Source organism: Peromyscus leucopus, chromosome 14, assembly GCF_004664715.2.
Source record: "Peromyscus leucopus breed LL Stock chromosome 14, UCI_PerLeu_2.1, whole genome shotgun sequence".
Classification (NCBI taxonomy): Eukaryota; Metazoa; Chordata; class Mammalia; order Rodentia; family Cricetidae; genus Peromyscus; species Peromyscus leucopus.
In genome coordinates, this window is record NC_051075.1 from 1,681,742 (window position 1) to 1,703,406 (window position 21,665).

Here is a 21,665-nt window from a genome sequence, read left to right on the forward strand (position 1 = left end):
TCCCCTGGAGCTGGGCTTACAGGCTGCTGTGAACCACCTGATGGTGCTGGGTTTCAAATCCAGTTCCTCAGGCAGAGCAGCATGTTCTCTTGACCATTCAGCCATCTCTCCAGCCTGATAGTCAATGATCATAATATTTAAGTATTTTTCAAAAATAGTTGTTAGTAGCTATGTCATACTTAGTTCATAAACCTTTTAATTTATCTAGTTCTGTATTTTATTCAGTTATAAATAACATTATAACTGTTCTTCTTGCTATACATCTGAGCTTTTGTTTTTATTCTGAAATTGTGTTTACTAAGCTTGGTAGAGTGAACAATTCAAGGCTTATTAATACAGATTTCCAGATTATTTAGGAAAGACTGTAACATCAACATGTGATTGCACAGCGGTTGTCAACAGCAGAGAGTCTTTATGGAGCACAGATGTGGTGTGAGAAAGGCCTAAAGATTAAAGGAACAACATATCCCTGAGTCCTCCGGTTGATTTCCGTGTCGCTTCTACTGTGAACACCTGATGAATCTTTGTCCTCTCTGGTGAAGAAGCCCCAAGATACACATTCTGAGGAAAACAAACAAACAAAACCCAAGCTAGGAAAATAATTTAATTAAAATCCAATAGGATGGAATTCTTTCTGATTCTTTTGTAGGTCACCTAGCAACACTAGAACCACATACAAGAGCGGCCAGTGGGGTAACCTACAACACCCATTCTGCCACTTAACCCATCATCCTCCACCTGGCCAAACATCCCCCACAACACCAGCATCCCCTAGAGGCACCACCTGCACCAGCTGGAAGAGGTGAGTGACTGGTCTTCCAGCTGAACTGCCTAAAACTCTATGTCTTAAGGCTCAGGGTACATTCTGTGCCCTCACCCTCCCATCTTAGTCCCAGCAGTCCGCCTGCAGGTAAGAGTCCAGTAAGCAGGCCCCTCCACCACTGCTGCCACCTACTGGACTCTGTAATCTACAAGACTCACTCTATTACCCAAACCCACTGAGCCGATCACCCCCTCGTGCCCCCCACCCCCTGCCAAGTATCCCCTGCAACATCAGCAGTCCCTCAAGGCACAGAACAACAGCTGCACCAACTGTAAGTACAGGCACAGGCAAACCTAGACCAGTTCAAAGAACAGATGCTGTAGGCACAGGCACAACATCAGTTGGAAGAACAGATCCCACAGGCACAAATAAAGCCCACATCAGCCAGAAGAACTGGACAATATGTTAGATCTAGGCACCCAAACCCCAACAAACCTCAGCTGAGACAACCCTGCTTGACCTGACAACCAGCCAATCACCAGAACCCTTGGCCATTCAGGCAAAAAGACAATCAAGGAAACAGACAATACAGGAACAAAAGACCCATCCAACAAAACAAGAATCAACACCTGTACCTATAATTATCTGAACATTCAAAAACATAGAGTAAAATGGCACCAGACCATAGTGGTTCAACAACAGCAAGACCTGAACATCCCAATGCAGATGAAGCAGAAGAAAATGACCTTAAAAATGACTTTATGAAGATGACAGAGGCCCTCAAAGAGGAAATGAAAATTTTACTTAAAGAAATTGAGGAAAAGACGAACAAAAAAATTAGAAGAAATCAATAAAGCCCTTAAATAAAGCTGAGAAAAAACCAATCAAATAGGTAAAGGAAACAGTTCAAGACTTGAAAACTGAAATAGAGGGCAACAAAGGAAACACAAACTGAGGGAAACCTAGAAATGGGAAATCTGGGTAAATGTACAGGAACTATAGATGCAAGCATAATCAATAGAATATAAGAGATGAAAGACAGACTCTTGGGCATTGAAGATATGATAGAGGAAATAGATAGAAAAGAAAATGTTAAATCCAAAAAATGCTTAACACAAAACATCCAGGAAATCTGAGACACCGTAAAAAGATGAAACCTAAGAATAACAGGGGTAAAAGAAGAATTCCAGCTCAAAGGCACAGAAAATATACTCAACAAAATCACAGAAGAAAACTCCCAAACTAAAGAAGGATAAGGCTATGAAAATATAAGAAGCTTACAGAACACCAAATAGACTGGATCAAAAAAAAAAGTTCCCTTGTAACATAATAATCAAAACACTAAACACACAGAATAAAGGAAGAATATTAAGAGCTGCAAAGGAAAAGGGCCAATTAACATATAAAGGCAGACCCATCAGAACAACACCTGACTTCTCAATGGAGACTCTGAAAGCCAGGAGGTCCTGGACAGACACACAAAGAGGCCATGGATGCCAACCCAGACTACTATACCCAGCAAAACTTTCAATCACTATAGATGGAGAAAACAAGCTATTCTGAGACAAAACTAGATTTAAACAATACCTATCCACAAATCCAGCCCTACAAAAAGTACTAGAAGGAAAACTCCAACCCAAAGAAGTTAGTGGCACATATGAAAACACAGGCAATCGATAAATCTCACACCAGCAAATCCCAAACAAGGGAAACACACACACACACCACTACATCACTCCCAAACCAAAAAATAACAGGTTTAGCAATCACTGGTTATTAATATCCCTTAGTATCAATGGACTCAATTTGCCTATAAAAATACATGGAATAACAGAATGGATATGAAAACAGGATCCATCCTTCTGCTGCATACAAGAAACATAACTCAACTTCAAGGACAGACATTACCTCAGAGGAAAGGGTTGGGAAAAGGTTTTCCAATCAAATGGACCTAAGAAGCAAGCTTGTGTATCTATCCTAACAGCTAACAAAATAGGCTTCAAACCAAAATTAATCCAAAAAAAAAAAAAAGAAGAAAGGGTGCATTTCAGATTCATCACAGGAAAAATCCATCAAAATGAAGTCTCAATTCTGAATGTTTATGCTCCAAATACAAGGGCACCCACATTTGTTAAAAAAAAAAAACAAAAAACAAAAAACAAACTAAAGCTTAAATCTCACACCAAACCCAACACACTAATAGTGGGAGATTTCAACATGCCACTCTCACCAATGGACAGGTCTGCCAGACAGAACATAACAGAACAATAACAGATGTTATGACTCAATGGACTTAACAGATATCTACAGAACATTTCACCCAAACACAAAAGAATATACCTTTTTCTCAGCACTTCATGGAACCTTCTCTAAAACTGATTACATACTAGGTCACAAAGCAAACCTCAACACATACAAAAAAAATTGGAATAACCCCTTGTATCTTATCAGATCTCCATGGCTTAAAGTTAGAATTCAACAACAACACAAATTACAGAAAGCCTTGCAAACTCATCAAGGAGGTGTAGATGACAGAAAATAAACTGAAGGCTGAAATGAATAAAACAAAGAGAACAATACAAAGAATCAAAAAAAACAAAGACTTGGTTCTTTGAGAAAATGAACAAGATAGACAAACCCTTATCCAAACTAACCAAAAAGCAGAGAGAAAATATACAAATTAACAAAAATGAAAAGGGAACATAGCAACATACACTGAGGAAATCCAGAGAATCCTCAGGTCACACTTCAAAAACCTGTACTCCACAAAATTGAAAAATCTGAAAGAAATGGACAAATTTCTGGGTAGGTACCACATACCAAAATTAAATCAAGACCAGATAAACAATTTAAATAGACCTATATCTCCTATGAAAATAGAAGCAGTCATTAAAAGTCTCCCAACAAAAAAGCCCAGGGCCAGATGGTTTCAGCACAGAATTCTACCAGAATTTCACAGATCTAATACCAATACTCCACAAATTGTTCCACACAATAGAAACAAGAGGAACATTGCCAAACTCTTTTATGAGTCCACAGTAACCCCGATTCCCAAACTACACGAAGATGCAACAAAGAAAGAAAATTACAGATCAATCTCCCTCATGAACATTTGATCAAAAAATACTGGCAAACTGAATCAAAGAACACATCCAAAAAATCATCCACCATGATCAAGTAGGCTTCATCCCACAGATGCAGGAATGGTTCAACATATGAAAATATGTCAATGTAATCCACCATATAAACAAACTGAAAGAAAAAAAACACATGATCATCACATTAGTTGCTAAAAAATCTTTAATAAAATCTAACACCTCTTCATGATAAAGGTCTTGGAGAGATCAAGGATACAAGGAACATACCTAAACATAATTAAAACAAAATACAGCAATTGGACAGTCAACATCAAATTAAATGGGTAGAAACTCAAAGCAATTCCACTAAAATCAAAAACAAGACAAAGCTTCCACTCTCTCCATGTATCTATTCAAAGTTCTAGCTAGAACAATAAGACAATAAAAGGAGATCAAGGGGATACAGACTGGAAAGGAAGGAATCAAACTTCTGCTATTTGTAGATAATATGAATATATATATACATATGTATATCTCCCAAAATTCTACCAGGGAACTCCTACAGCTGATAAACATCTTCAGTAATGTGACAGGATACAGATTAAAAAAAAGAAGAAGAAGGAAATCAGTAGCCCACCTATATACAAATGATGAATGGGCTGAGAAAGAAATTGGAGAAACTATGCTCTTTACAATAGCCACAAACAATATAAAATATCTTGGGATTACTCTAACCAAACAAGTGAAAGACCTGTATGAGAAGAACTTTAAGTCTTTGAAGAAAGAAATTGAAGAAGATCTCAGAAAAATGGAAAGATATCCCATGCTCTTGGATAGATAGGGCTAACATATTAAAAATGGCAATATTACCAAAAGCAATCTACAGATTCAATGCAATCCCTATCAGAATCCCAACACAATTATTCACAGACTTTAAAAGAACAATATTCAACTTCATATGGAAAATCAAAAAACCCAGGATAGCTAAAACCATCGTGTACAATAAGAGAATTTCCAGGGGCATCACCATCCCTGACTTCAAGCTCTACTATAAAGTTATAGTAATAAAAAACAACTATTGGCATAAAAACAGACAGGTGGATTACTGTAATCAAATTGAGGATCCTGACATAAATCCACACACCTATGAACACCCAATTTTTGACAAAGAAGCTAAAAGTATACAATGGAAAAAAAAGAAAAAGAAAACATCTTTAACAAATAGTGCTGGTGTAATTGGATGTCGACATATAGAAGAATGCAAACAGATCCATATCTGTCACCCTGCACAAAACTCAAGTCCAAGTGGATCAAAGACCTCAACATAAATCCAGTTACACTAAAGCTGATAGAAGGGAAAGTGGGAAGTAGCCTTGAACACATAGGCACAGGAGACCACTTCCTGAATATAACACCAGTAGCACAGACACTGAGATTGACAATTAATAAATGGGACCACCTGAAACTGAGAAGCTTCTGTAAGGCAGAGAATACAGACAATGAGACAAAATGGCAGTCCACAGAATTGGAAAATATCTTTACCAACCCCATATCTGACAGAGGGCTGATATATATATATAATGAACTCAAGAAACTAGACATTAAAATACCAAATAATCCAATTAAAAAAAATGGGGTACTGATTTAAACAGAATTCTCAACAGAAGAATCTTAACTGGCTGAAAGGCATTTAAGGAATTGCTCAGCATCCTTAGTCATTAGGAAAACACAAATCAAAACAACTGAGTTACTATCTTACACCTGTCAGAATGGCTAAGATCAAAAACACTGATGACAGCTTATGTTAGACAGGATGCGTTGTAAGGGGAACACTCCTCCACTGCTGGTGGGAATGCAAACTTGTACTGACACTCTGAAAATCAATATGGTGGTTTCTCAGAAAATTGGGAATCAAGCTACCTCAAGACCCAGCGATACCATTCTTAGGCATATACCCAAAGGATGCTCAATCATACCACAAAGACACTTGCTTAGCTATGTTCATAGCAGCATTATTCATAATAGCCAGAACCTGGAAACAACCTAAATATCACTCAACCAAAGAATGGATAAAGAAAATGTGGTACATTGACACATGTAATGGAGTATTACTCAGCTCTAAAAAAAGAATGATGTCATGAAATTTGCAGGCAAATCGATAGAACTAGGAAAAATAATTCTGAGTGAAATAACCCAGACCCAGAAAGACAGACATGGTATGTATTCACTCATTAGTGGATATTAGATGTAAAGCAAATGCTAACCAAGCTACAATCCACAGGCCCAGAGGATCTAGGTAACAAAGAGCACCCTAAGAGGGACACATGGATCACTCTGGGAAGGGGAAATAGAAGAGATCTTCTGGGTAAATTGGGGGCAGATGGGGAGTGATGTAGAGGGGAGGGGAGCATAAGGGATTGGGATGGCTGAGTTGGGGGAAGGATAAAAAGGGAGAGCAATCAAAGCAATATCTTGATAAAGAGGACCATTATGGGGTTAGGGAGAAACCTGATGCTAGGGAAATCCCCAGGAATCCACAAAGATGACCGCAGTTAAGACTCCTAGCACTAGTAGAGAGGGTACCTGAACTGGCCTTCCCCTGTAATCAGATTGGTGACTGCCCTAATTGTTATCATAGAGCCTTCATCCAGTAACTGATGGAAGCAGATGCAGAAATCCACAGCCAAGCACTGGGCGGAGCTCCAGGAATCAAGTTGAAGAGAGGGAGGAGGGATTATAGGAGCAATGTGTGTCAAGATCATGATGGGAAAACCCACAGAGACAGCTGACTTGAGCTCATGAGACCAACAGTTAGGGAGCATACATGAGACCAACCTAAGCACTCTGCATGTGGGTGACAGTTGTGTAGCTTGGTCTGTTGGAGGCTCCTAGAAGTGGTGCCAAGATCTGTCCCTGGTGCATGAGCTGGTTTTTGGAACCTATTCCCTATGGTGGAACACCTTGCACAGCCTTGATGCAGGGACAGGGAGCTTGGTCCTGCCTCAACTTTGTATGCCATGCTTTGTTGATTCCTAAGGGAGGCCTTACCCTTTCTGAGGAGTAGAAAGGAGGGAGGAGGAGGGAATGGGATGAGAGGAGGAGGAGAAAATGTGGTATGTAAAATTTAAAAAAAATTAAAAAGCTGCTGATAGATATGTTGATATCTTAGGCAAATCTAAGGAGCCATCCAAGACCTACATATGCTCTACATCATAGCTATATTCTCTACAACTCATCTACATTCTCTATATCATATCTATATTCTCTGCATCATATCTATATTCTCTGTATCATATTTAGGACTGTGAATATGGTGGGTTCATACGATAGATTTAGAAAGAAAGTTTATCTGGATAAGACTCACCTGGTTACACAAACCCGTAAAATTAGGTTTTGGAAATTATAGACCAAAGGTAGATTTGAAGTGAAAGGTGGATTTGATATGGAGGTTTCTTCATACCTATCTTTGAAGATAGATGAGATCATATGGTCAGTATGCCTATGAAAATCTAGAGCAACATTTGGACATAGAAATCATAATACCATAAGCACAGAGAAGTAAATTTGCCATTGACATTAAATGAATATACATCCATGGGAAAGTGATTTGGGAAGATATGTGTATCACTCATCGACTTTCATCACAATTCACATTTCTTACTAACCTACAGGAAGGCTATTTCCATCTGCATTGGTGAGAGAGCTCTTCCCTACTAGGTCCATAGGAAAATACACCTATTGACTCTCCCTTTGGACTTCATTATATGCCCTAATAATTAATCAGCTCAATATAGACACTTCTATCTCCTTGTAATTTCAAAAGAGCTAGTTATAAACAAACTAAGCCTGCATCTTCTAACTTCAGAAGGCAGATACATGTGAAAAGTTCTTTTATCATTAAAATCTCAAGCTTGTACTCAAATGAAAAGCCAGAAATTTATTCAGTAAGCAAATAGATTTACAAGGCTAAGCCCAGGGAAGCCGGGGGGTGCAGAACTGATGCTGGCACCCAGCATATTCTAGGATGTATGTACTGTGTGGAATGCATCCTGAATGTACCTGAGGTGACAGAATACAAATGTGCATGAAATGACAAAAATCTGGACCCACTTTACATATCGATGAAGAAGAAATATAAGAATAGAGAAGTATGTAGTTTTGTATTCTTATAATATAGGGTAACCAAACTGAACTAGAATATATATATATATATATATGTATATATATATATATTAATATCCATAAATCTCAGGAAGATGAAAAGAATAAGATACAGTATAAGACCATTTATAAAACTTTAAAATGCAAAGAATACCATATGTCACTTATGTATATATATATATGTGTAGCAAATGTTAAAATATAAAATTAATAATAACAAATTAAAGATACTGGTTCTTTCAGGAGGGTCTTAAATGTCATATAGAAAGAGCTTTAAATGTGCCATCTTAGTTATGGTTTCTATTGCTGTAAAGAGACGCCATGACCACAGGATCTCTTATAAAGGAAAACATTTAATTGTGGTGGCTCACTTACAGTTCAAAGGTTCAGTCCATTATCATCATGGTGGGACATGGCAGTTTGCAGGCCACCACAGTGCCTATGCCTTACTTCTTAAAATTTTCAAAGATTTATTTTCATTATTCTTAATTACATGTATGTGTATCTGTGAGTGTAATATCCACAGAAGTCAAAGGGATCAGATGCCCTGGACCTAAAATTACAAGCAGTTATAATGGGTGTTGTAATTCAAATTTGGGTCTTCTGCAAGAGCAATATACATCTGTAGCTGGAGAATTTCTCTCCAGCTCCCACCAAGTCCTGCCAGTCCCAGAACCCACTTATAAAATAAACACACAGACTCTTATATTATTTAAACAACTCAGCCATTAACTCAGGCCTACCATTGTCTAGCTCCTACTCTTATATTTAGCCCATTTCTATTAATCTATACTTTGCCACGTGGCTTGTGGCTTACCGGCATTTTCACATGCTGCTTGTCATGGCAGCGGCTGCTGCAGGCCACAGGAATATATCATAAGAACTCAGCTGGTTATGGCAAAGTCACTACCTGGAGGGATCAGGGAATTCCTCCAGAGGAAGCCAAATCCCAAGGAGTTTTTGGTGTTACTTGGCTTGTTATAGATCAGCTGTATTCTGTTATGAAAATCATGTGTGCCTTCATAGTTTTCCCAATTGACTTTTCCCTAAGAAGGGCTAACAGTGTGAACTGATCACTCTCTGGACATATACATTCCAGGAATTTGGAGAACAGCCTCAGGAAGGCTTTCTCTGGAATCAGATTATCTCCCTTAGCCACTTTGAAGGACTACAGGAAACACCACCCAGGTGGGCACCCAGCTTCCAAGGATAACAATGATAACAGCCCACCTGCAAGTCTCCTGACTTAAATTCCACAAGGAGACACCACCCAGGGGGCACCCAACTTCCAAGGACTAACAATGATAGCAGCCCACAGGCAAGTCTCCTGACCTAAGGTAAATTCCACAAGGAGACACCGCCTAGGAGAGGTGGATGTTAAGTAATAGTTTTACACAATTTAGTTCAGACCCTCCCTTTATATACTGGGACTTCCAGGGCACAGGGGGAGAAGAGAAAAGAGAATGGAAGAACTAGATGGGTAAGAACTTGAGAGGAACAAACTGAGATGGGGAAGAACTAGATTGAAGGGCTAGAAGAGAGGACTAGAGGAACTAGCTGGAAGATGAGGAAGAGCCAGATGGGGAAGAATAGATGAGGAAGAGCCAGATGAGAGAGAAGGATATGGGAGAGGAGCTGATAAGAGAAAGAACTAGATAGATGAGAACCTAGAAGGGACAGAACTAGATGAAGGAATTAAGATAGAACCTAAAGGGGACAGTAGATAAATATAGAGAAATCAGGCAAGAAAGGAGCTAGACATGAGAACAGAACTGGAGCTGTGTATAAAGGATGTTATGACAGAGGAATTAAAGCAAGTGGACTATAGAGCTCCATGTGCTGAGATTCTATTTCCCAAAAATAGTCCTCGCTGTTAGTAGTTTTCTCTCCTGAGCCCCTGGGATGTATAATATTAAGGCTGGTCCCACTAATATTATACAAGAGGCAGCTGGCAGTGTCTCTCTGACTCAGCCTTCCACTTCCCAGAATTCTCCTCTCTTCTTGTCCCGCCTATACTTCCTGCCTGGGCACTGACCAATCAGTGTTTTATTTATTAACATATTTGCCATACAGAACATCCCACAGCACTTCCCCTTTTCTTTTTTTTTTTTTTAAAGGAAGGTTTTAACTTTTACATAGTAAAATTACAGATAACAAAACAATTATCAAGCAAGAATTACAGTTATAATATCTAGTTTATTTATAATAACTAGTCTATTTGGCAAAATTAAAGAAGATATCCTATTTATCTTATATTTGTGAGTCTAAGGTTTCATATCTAACTTATCTTTTATCATAACTAAGGAAAATTGTATCTAGCTTCAACTACATCAAAGACCTGAGAAGGATATAATACTACCTGAGAAATGGAGAAGGATGCAAGCAACTTTTGGGAGTCTTGCAGGGTAGACAGAGACAGCTGGCAACCTGGACAGTCACCTAATGTTCCACTGTAAAGTTGGGGCATCTGTCTTCAGCCCACAGGCCTAGAGTCTCTCCGTCATTTTTCTGTGTCCTGTAGAATATCTGGCAGTTTCCTCTGTGAAGCAGGAACCTGAAGGACCATTTTGCCAAGCAAAGTTCAGTGGTCACTTTCCTATGGGTCCTGCATGTCAAGTCGATCAAGCAGTCTAGGCAAGAACAGTTTCTTGCCCAAATGGCAATCTTTGTCAAGGTGATATAAACTCCATATGTAGTGCCTTCGATGCCCATCCTCCTTTCTGAAGTAAATCAGTGCTGCCAGGAGCAGACATGTCTTACTGTCCAGAAGGTCTAAATTTTTAAAATATTTTAAATGCCATATTCTGTAGGTCTTTGAAGTATTTGAAGATTACCTATCTATCTGAAATATATCTATGTATACCTAGAAGACTTAACTAACATGGCTACGAGTATGATTATTATAGATGACTAATTATTAATCTATTTTTAATTATCCATTATAATTTTAAATAAGCTGTACAAACATAACACCTTAAACAAGAGTAGAATTATACACATAGTATAACAAAATCAACTTTAAGTTTATATCAATAAACTAGAATCTATACCAATGTAAAATATTTTAAACAAGTTGTTCTTTAAAAGTAGGTTCATTAATCTACCCTTTTATCCTATCGTATCTATATCCTATATATCTATATCATATCTCCTTTTTTCTTTAGAAAGAGATGGCATTTATAATCAACCTTTTTTTATTAAAAATATTTGTTTTACCTGTCCCATACCAGAGGGCTCTTCTGATATGGGACATAACAATCTCTTAACCTTTTATTTTAGCAATATGCCTGGGTTTAGAGCAAGAGTGAGCCAATTTCATCTCTAAAGCCAGCTTGGTATACTTGGGAATTTGGGCGCAGCCTTAATAATTTCACCAATAAGCATCTTTAACCACTGAGCTGTCCCTCTAGCCCACTATGTTGTGAAATGGTGAGCAAGAGGCCTTGGTGGGTTTGAGCCGAAGAGACTCGCCATGTGACGGCTGCTAAGGGGGCATGGCGGAAAGTTACTCATACCATGCTGGCACGGTGTCCACATGGATAGTTTCATTGTTTATTTGTTTATTGGTTTATTTATTAGTTTTTGTTTTTTTATATAGTATTTTTATTTTATAATTAACTTAATTTCACATATCAGCCATGGATTCCCCCGTCCTTCCTCATCCCACCCCCCAGCTCTCTCCTCCAATCCACCCCCCATTCCTACCTCCTCCAAGGCAAGGTCTCCCCCGGGGAGTCAGCCCAGCCTGGCAGACCTAGCCAAGGCAGGTCCAGTCCCCTCCTCCCTACACCAAGACTGAGCAAAGTATCCCAGGATAGGCCCCAGGCTCCAAAAAGTCAGCCTAAGTACCAAGGTCGGGTCCTGGCTCCACTGCTTGGGGGCCTCCCAAACAGTTCAAGCTAATCAACTGTCCCATTTATCCAGAGGGCCCAGTCCAGTTCCATGGGGGCTCCTCAGCCATTGGTTCACAGTTCATGCGTTTCCACTAGTTTGGCTATTCCACTAAATGTCCCTGTGCTTTTTCCAATCATGGTCTCAATATCTCTCACTCTATAATCCCTCCTCTCTCTTGCCAACTGGACTCCCGAAGCTCCACCTGGGGCTCGGCCATGGATCTCTGCATTTGCTTCCATCAGACACTGGATGAGAGTTCTATCATGACAGCCAGGGTGTTTGGCCATCCGATCACCAAAGCAGGTCAGCTCAGGCAGTCTCTCAACCATTGCCAGCAGTCTACAGTGGTATCCTTTTGGATTTCTGGGGTCCTCTCTGGCACTCTGCTTCTTCCTGTTCCCCTGAGGTGTTCATTCATCATGGTATCTCTCTCTCCATTCTCCCACACTGCTCCTGATCCAGCTGGGACCTCCCTCTCCCCTAAGTTCTCTTTCCCCTGACCCTTGCCCTCAATTACCCCACCTCCACCCCCAGTTTGCTCATGTAGATCTCATCATCTATTTCTCTGTCATTGGGTGATCCCTGTGTCTTTCTTAGGGTCCTCTTTACTAGGTAGCCTCCCTGGAGTTGCACTCTGGTTATCCTTTGCTTTACATCTAGTACCCACTTATGAGTGAGTACATTCCATGTTTGTCTTTCTGGGTCTGGGTTACCACACTCAGGATGATTTTTTCTAGTTCCATCCATTTGCCCATAAACCTCATGATATCATTGTGTATATGTACTACATTTGTTTATTCATTCTTCAGTTAAAGGGCATCTGAAGAATGAAAAGTTTTATTATTAAAGGGGGAGGGGAGAGGGAATAGAGAGAAAGAGGAAAGGAGAGAGAGAAAGAGAGGGAAAGAGAGAGAGAAGAGAAAGGAAAACGGAGGTGTGCACAGACTTGAGAAGAGAAAGTGGGAAAGAAGGAGGATGAGGGCAAGGGGTTACTCCTCTTGAGGGGGGCTTCATATCAGGATGCTGGGCTGTCCCCATGGGGTGCAGAATGCCAACACACTATGTCTTCCTTCTTAAGCTAAGCAGTGGGTAATATAATGGTTTATTTCTTAAGCTAATGGTGGTTTCATGAGAGTCAATATTTTATTCTTGGTGCTTTTTGTATGTCTCAACTATATTTCTTAACAAGGTGGAAACTGATGAAACACTTGTCTTAGGGTGAATTGACTTTAAATCTTTGCACACCAGGAAGACAATTTTGGCAATAAAAAGTGCATTGAACTCAGAATATGAAGAGCCAAGTTCTAGTTCCAGCTCTACCCCTCATTAGCTCAGAAATCATGAATCACATTTGTCCTCAGTGTTGCATTCTCTTCCTCTGAAATCATTGCCATTTTCTTCCAAAATCAAACATTCCCAAGTGCAGTCAGGATTTCTCAAGGATAGGAGCACATGTCTTAACTACCTTACATTTTGAATGGTATTTTTATTCTCCAAAGAAATTTTAAGTCTCAGTAGATTTTAAGACCCTGCTTAGAGAGTAATACAGCAATGTATAATGACTTCATAATAACTCACAACAAAGCCTTTTATTTGGTAGCCTTCCTAATAAAGTATGCCTCTGATTGCAAGAGACCAACAATGGACATATGTTATCATATCAATCAATCTCTCCAGATGGAATAGAATCTTTGACGGTAGATGACAACACCTTCTTAAGGATGGAAAGTGCCAATGTCCATCATGTGTTCCCTCCTCACAGCAATGTTGTAGACTTTGGGTAACATATACGCCTCCTACTTCATGTAACTCTTTACCAGTCTCTGCACCCATCTCTCCCTAAAGCATGGCTGGAGAAATCCTTTGCTTCGGTGACTTTCCAGGCATTTTCTCTTCATTGAACTTTGGAATTCTTTTTTTTGTTTTGTTTTGTTTTGTTTTTTGCTTTGTTTTGTTTTCTTGTTTTTTCGAGACAGGGTTTCTCTGTGCAGTTTTGCGCCGTTCCTGGAACTCACTTTGGAGACCAGGCTGGCCTCGAACTCACAGAGATCCGCCTGGCTCTGCCTCCCGAGTGCTGGGATTAAAGGCGTGCGCCACCACCGCCCGGCGAACTTTGGAATTCTTATGAACAGAGTAGTGTGTGTGGGTGTGTGTGTGTGTGTGTGTGTGTGTGTGTGTGTGTGTGTGTTTTAACCAGGAACTGGAGGTAACAAAACACTTGTCCAAAGATGAGAAAATCAAGGCCAACTTCTTGTCTCATAACCTGCTAAGGAGAGGATGAGCCTTCAAGCCTGGTGCATATGTGTGCCTGGCAAAGAAGCCATGCCAAGAAAAATCCAAAGGTCTTGCACAGACTGCCAGTGCTAGACAACAGAGCTGGAAGTGGTAGGTTAGCTACGGGGAAGTGCTCAATAGGACGCAAAATGCCAGAAAATGTGCTGACTGATTTGAGCCATTGTGCACCAAGTACCAAGGACTGTAGTGAGAGAAAATGGTGTTGAAAAGATTAAGTTTGGACGTCAGTAGTGAGCTTATGTGCCTGTGAGAAAGAGGCTCGTGGGTGGACAGTGCCCTGTGCGATGGCAGATGTGTTCATCCGCTCATCCCCAGCATGTAGCCAGGAGGTGAAGGCAGAAATGGGGCCTTCTAGTCCTGGCTGGTATTGTTTCTTTGTCATTTGGGGGAAATGGCTTCCCCTTTTCTGGAGGAAGGCCAGTAGATTTCTCAAGTGACTTGAGTGAGCTAATGGGAACACACTTTGTCCAGTAAATTAGACTGATTTTGTTTGTAAGGAACACGAAGGTCACAGTTCTGGGGGAGCAAAGCCAAGTCCAGCATGAAGTCTGGGGTGAACGGCCGTTTTCTTTTGCCGTCTCCCACTCACAACTAAAATGTGTGGGGTGGATTTGGAGCTTAAGTCTTGACATAGACAAAGAACTATTATGAACAATAAATAGTTACTAAGCAAATGGCCATAAATGTCTAAGCTTCCTCAGTGCGGGGAGGGCATGAGTCAGTGACAAATCAGAGATAAAGTGGGGACATTATGTGGTAGGTCACTAGAACAAGTGGAAAGTTTGGGAACGATTGTTATTGTTATGTACATACTAAATAAAGTTATCTTGGGGGAAAATTGATATAAATTTAAGGTTGGACAGCCTGCAGGGAGAAATGCCCCTAAAGAATGGTGTAGTAGACACAGGGATGTGCTGTCCAGATCGCTCTTCAATGAAAACTTAGTGACCGGTCTGCACAGAGCCTCCTCTGTCAAGGTCACACCCCCTCCTCTGCCCCACATCCAGTGACTTACTGGTGTGGGGATCTGAATTACCAAGTGAGCCATTATATGATATGGGTCTTGAAAATGCAAAAGGTTGCTTTGCATGGTATTCCAAAGGTGGCTGAGGTGGCTGCACTGTGCCAACACAGAGCTGTGGGTCTGAGCTGTTCAGAGCTGTGGAGGAGAGTGTGTACCAGAGGCCACTCTAGAGGCTCAGGAGTGGGCTCAGAGCCGTGAACTTGCGAGAGGGAAGGAGTGCAAGATTGCTTCTCAGGGACCTTGGAACGGCAAGGCTAAGGCACTCCTCACCACCCAATCTACCTTTAAATTTATTGATTTATTTGCTCAGTGACTAGATACAGTCATTTATTATAATTATTAGTTTAACATCAAATAGAATTGAGGGAAGGAACAATGAGTTGTGCCAGCAATGTGCAAATATTCTCTTTGAAACCAAAGGCAGGGGAGCAGTTTGGCCAGAAAGCCTGCTTCTGAACTTGTGGAGACATCTTACAGCTTGCAGCCACACTGTGTCCAGCATGGTTAAACAGTTCTCTCTCCAGCACATTGCAGACTTTGAGAGGGTGTGCTATCGTCTTTCATCCCTTCGCTGCTGCTGAAGAACTGTCTTCTGACTTCTGCCCTCTCCCATTCAAGGCTGAGGATCCTAAAATGCTTTTTTATTAGCAGATCGGCCCTGCCAGTGTTCCTCCATCTTGCACCGCTGTGCACAGTTGATAACACACTATAAAACTGGTTACATGGACGCCAGTCTAGAACAGTTCTGTCATTTTCATTTCTGTTTGTACTTTTTCTTTTTTATTAGTAAATGTTAACTGTGCAAATAATGGGGTTTGCCATAGCATTTTCATGTATGTATAATTTAGTTTGATCACATGACACATACATACATCTTGTCTCCTCTCCTGTTAGTCCCTTTCTTTTCCTAACTAGTTTCCTTCCATTTTCACATTTGTTTGCTTTTTCCATATAAAAATGTGTTTGCTTGTGATGCTGGGGATTGAACCCAGGGTTTTGTGCATGATAGCCAAATGCTCTGTACTCTTGGGTCTTCTTCCTATTCTTGTTTTTTAATCCAGAATCTGGGGGGCTGAGAGATGACTCAGTAGTTAAAGACACTTGCTGCTTTTGCACAGGACCCAAGTTTGGATCCTAGCACACGAGTCGGGGTTAAGCTACAGGGGGATCTGACACACTTTTCTGGTCTCCATGGACACACACACACACACACACACACACACACACACACACACACACACGTACACATCGTACACATCATGAGACACATAAATCAAAGTAAAATAAATCTTCAAAAATAATAAATAAATATAGCTTTTGCATATGAGCAAAATGCCCAAGTCTGGCTTATTTCACTTAACATGACAACCTCCAGTCCCAACTGTTTCTGATAAACAACGTACTTTCATACATATTTTGGATGTGAATCCAGTATTAAATGCATGTCTGGCAAAGTTTTCCTTCCACTCTGTAAACTCTTTGCTCTGGCAGTTGCTCCCTTAGCAGCACAGACACTTTTTAACTTGATGCAATTTCACTTATCAAGTCTGTGGCTGTTCCCTGAGATGCTGGTGACCTATCCAGAAAGCGGGTGCCTGTGCGTATGTCTTGAAGTGTTCCCCGTATGTATTTCTACAGCAGTCTCAAAGTTGAGGATTTTTCTGAACTATTTTGAGACAATTCTTGTACAAGGTGAGAGACAGGAGCTATTCTATATGTGGGTGCCAGTCTTCCCAACACATTTTACTTATTAAAGATGCTGTCTGCTCTCCAACATACATTTTTTTTGGCATCTTTGTGAAGAAGCAGACAGTTGTAGCTGTGTGAGACTATCTTTGTGCACTCTGTTCCAGTCCATGGTGCACACGTCTGCTGTCAGTACATGCTGTTTTTGCTATGACTCTGGTATGACGCCTGTAGCTCATTCTTATGGCCTGGATGGCTCTGAGGGTCTCTGTGCTTTACTCTGTCAGCTGAAACTGCTGCTATTATTTTTGACATTAATATTCTTATATTTAAATTATAATATTAAATGTTTATATAGCTTCTTGGGTGGGGTTGGGGACGGGCAGAGCTCTCCAGTGCAGCCTGGGGTTCATGGGATTCTGTGGCCTGATCTTGGGCCTTTTCTCGCTGTAGGGTGGAGCTTGGCCACCTATATCTCAAGTCCTTAGAGTAGTCTGGGGGCGAGGCCTAGCGACTCGCTTGTGATGAGGGCCTTACAGTTGTGAGCTGCCATGTTGGTGCTGGGAACCAAACCCTGGTCCTCCGCGAGAACTTGAGTGCTTCTAACTGCCGAGCCGCCTTCAGCTCCAGGATGCAATACAGATGAAAAAGAGGAGAAAGATGAAACTCTAATCTGAAAGGATGGGTAGCCTTAAAGAGGCTAGACACTGTCCACCTCTGGAGAAAATTCATACAGGAACAAGAGATTCTGAAAATTCCCAAGAATTGTGTTTGCTTTTGTTCCCTTTCTTCCTTTCTTCCTTTCTTCCTTTCTTCCTTTCTTCCTTCCTTCCTTCCTTCCTTCCTTCCTTCCTTCCTTCCTTCCTTCCTTCCTTTCTTTCTTTCTTTCTTTCTTTCTTTCTTTCTTTCTTTCTTTCTTTCTTTCTTTCTTATGACCCTAAAGGAAAACAATCAACCTCACAACAGTGACACTGAAATGTGTGAGGTAATGACATGGCACCTTTAAAATTCAGAGGACTTCTAAACGCACCTCAAAACATTCCAGAGCTGCAGCAAATACATTCTAGTATATCTAAGATTATACCTGACATAACCTAAGATAATAGTGTTGGTTATGATGCAGCGCTCTGCTGGTGGAGGAGAGTGCTGATCGGAAGAATCACGAGCCATAGTTACCTTTTTAGAGCTTTATTGGGAGAGAGAGGGAGAGAGGGAGAGAGAAAGGACAGACGGAAGGAGAGAGCAGAAAGAGAAAAAGGAACCCACAGAGGGCCCACCCGCTTAATTAAGGATAGAATCCTTACAAATAGCAGTGCTGATATTTAGCTCCTGGGGTCTTTGGAACCACGGGATGGGGTAAAAGTGCTGTCTTTCACACCACTGCTGGGAAAGCTGGGCTTTCGAGGTGGCAGGTACACTAATTTAGACTTGGACTCTGGCCCAAGCTGGACTCTGTGGAGCCAATGCTTCTGGTCACTGTACTTACTGCCTTCAGAGCAATAGCATTGAACCATGAAACAGCACCCCCAACATAGAGGAAAAACAAAGGACACTCTCATAATGAGGGTTGTTCTGCAGAAAAGAAAACAATCAAATTGCAAGAGTAAAAGAAAGGACTTAGAGAAATGCTCAGATGGAAAAAAATAGAAAAAGAAGTGATGGTTTATTTGATTGGTTTAGTAGGGAAATAGCTAAACAAAAGAAAACATGAATTAATATTCAGCTCAAGAAACTAAGGTGAACAAATAATGACTGTTCATATTATATTTGAAACTATTTATGTATACATTGTGTAAGCTGATATTAGTTTAACAAAAAAAAAGTGACTAAAAAAGACTTCTTAAGCATTTATGAAAATTGGTTGGCTGTTTACTAAGAATAGCGGGAACTGGACGCCTCCTGGCCTGGGAGTCTCTTGTCCCTTATCTTACCTCAGTTGATAGGAAAATTTAAGATTTCCAGGCAGAGCCATCTGTGGAAAACAATAACTTCATAGTCAGAGGGAATGAACCTGAGCAAAACCCCATAACTAACATAATTGTATTAGTAGCAATCTGGAAGAAACAGACACCATAGCTCTGCTAGCTAATGAGGTGGTCTTGCTGGGCACGGTGGCACAAACCCTTAATCCCAGCATCTGAGGCAGAGGCAGGAGGGTCTCTGTGAGGTTAAGACCAGCCTGATCTACATAGAAAGTTCCAGGACAGTCAGGGCTACATAGAGAGACCCTGTATTAAAAAAACAAGCCAACAAACAATGTGTAATCCTGATCCAGTGAGTGTGAGCAGACTGGAACGTGCAGAGAGCCTGAAAACAGAGGAGTGGGAGGATCACACAGACACTTCATCTCTGACTGGCTCATAGGAAACTCATCTGATGAAATTCAAATGAAGTTGTCTTCCAAACGTCCGATCTGTGTATAATCCAGCTCTAGTGACAGTGTGGGAGTCTTAAGGAGTGAACTTTCTTTAATTCAGTGTAGTTGGACATTCTTGGGTGAGAGATTCTACTGATTAAGTCCAGGTCAGTTACTAGGATAATAAAATTTATGGATAAAATAAAGAGAATCAATAATTGTTGTTTAAATTGTGTCTATGTTTCAGTACATTCGCACACTCGAAAACATGAAAAGAAACAATCAATGTGGCGTCACAGCCACAGGGAACCTGGTCACCAGACAGTGACTCTGATGTTAGACTTGGCAGCACAATCATCAAAGCTGTGACTATAAATAGGTTTAAAGAATTAAAGGGAAAACATGGCAGTAATGACTCACAAGTAGGAAACCTCAATAAAGAAACAGCAAGCATGACAAAAAGGAGACCCCACTGGAAATTCTAGAGCCAGAAATTAGAACAAACTAAATGAAATTGTCACAAGATGGTCTCAACAACAAGTTTGAGTGAACTAATGAAAGGAATGTACTATAAACTTGAACATAGATTAATAGAAATTTTCCAGAATGAATAAGAGAAAAAAAAAATATTGAAGAGGATTTCCAGATAAGTTGACAGATTAAAAACCTCTTTAATGAGATTCAGTAAAAGAGAACAGACATGTACACACGTGTGCCTGTCCATCTGTGTTCACAATGAAGCCAATCCCACAAGCTGTAAAGAACCTCTGGAGCCGGGAGAGACCTTCTGAGGGAGCAAACAGGAGCAGCAGTGCCCACAAGTGGCTCCCGAGCCCAGGAGAAACTGCTGAGAAGCAGTTCCTCTTGTACACACAGCCAGCAGGGACAGTGAGCGGAACCACCAAGGACTAGATGCTAATTGTAGGTTGCAACAGCAGCAGGGGACTTTGGAACCAAGGTGATGGTCCAAGTGAGAGCAGCAGAAACTGACAGAAACTGACTCCCCAACACACTGGGTCCACCAAAAAAATAAGGTCAGGGCAGAAATTCACAGACTAGAAATGAAAACTAAATAACAAGAACCAATGAAATAAACAGCAGTTGCTTATAAAAAAGATAAACAAGAGAAGACCCCAATTAGCAAAATGGAGATGAAAGGGAGACATTACAACAGATACCAAGGAAATTCAGAAAATATTGGGACACATCTCACAACTGTATATTCCACCAAATTGGAAAATCTAATAGAAATGGATGAACTTCCTGCGGGGATGGGGGAGGGACACGTGAGGACCCACCCTTGAGATGAGGACCTGTTGGCAATTAATGGTCACTTTTTGGGGTGTGTGGCTGCTGGCAAGGTGCCCATGTTAGTGAACAGCTCCACACCCATGCACGGGAGCCCATCCCTAATTAAAGCTCTTTTAAGGAAGAGAGAGGGTGGCAAGCGAGAGGGGTGTGAAAGTGGGGGAGGGATCTGATGAGAAGGGGATTCCAGGAGTGGGAGGAGGTGGGGGTGGGCATGAGATAATTAATGATCAAAACACATTGTACATGTGTGGAATTGTCAAAGAATACAGTCAACATCAGTTTTTAAAGAAAGTGGGTAAAGCTTAGAGACAAACTGACCAAGGCTCTGGATTGAACTCTGCTGTTTTGTATAAATGACAATGTATCTACTTTCCTCATCTGTAAAATGGGTTTTTAGGAATAGATTTAGTGAGGATGAAATAAAGCAATACCTTGAAAAAGTATTTCACCAACATTGATAAGAAAAAATTAATAAAAATTTCTTTTATGTATGTGTACCATATAACCTCTAAGGTCAGAAAAAGGTATCAGATCCCCTGAAACTAGAGTTACAATTGCAAACTATTGTGTGGATGCTGGGAACTGAACCTGGTCCTCTGTAAGAACAGAAAGTGCTCTTAACTACTCAGCTATCCCTTTAGCCCCAAGGGGAAAATATAAATTGAGACATCCAAGAAACTCAACAGACTCCAGTGGAATAGACTCAGAGCTCCACCCCTCCTGTCGTAGTTGGTCTGTAGGAGGAAACCGTCCGGCAGCAGAACAGGGAAGACCTCCAGTCACACACCCCAGACAGCAAGGAAGAGCTTCCGGCCTAACGAGCAGCTCATAACGGTGGATTCTGCATCAAGCAAGGGTGTCCTTTGAAAGCATAATAAAGACGTCCTCAGGAAAACCTCATCACTTCTTTAACATTGTGTACGACATAAATAGTGACCACAGTGCTGTCCCCACTCTGGTTCTGCAGCGGGTAATGTGCCACCGGTTCTATTGGGGGTATTTCCACTCAGTCTATTTGCATTTCTAGAAAGTCAGTGTGAGTGTTCTTTATGTCTGCTGATCAACGGTAGATACTGAACTCATGCAGTGATATATCCT

General features: G+C 40.8%; 1 long non-coding RNA gene across 1 annotated transcript; it reads left to right on the forward strand.

Moving 5' to 3' along the window:
- The first annotated feature begins 673 nt into the window (after positions 1 to 673).
- On the forward strand, positions 674 to 21,456 carry LOC119089047. The gene is made up of 2 exons (XR_005092893.1): positions 674 to 802; positions 21,297 to 21,456. It is a non-coding gene; the product is annotated as an uncharacterized LOC119089047 (long non-coding RNA).
- The last annotated feature ends 209 nt before the right edge of the window (positions 21,457 to 21,665 follow it).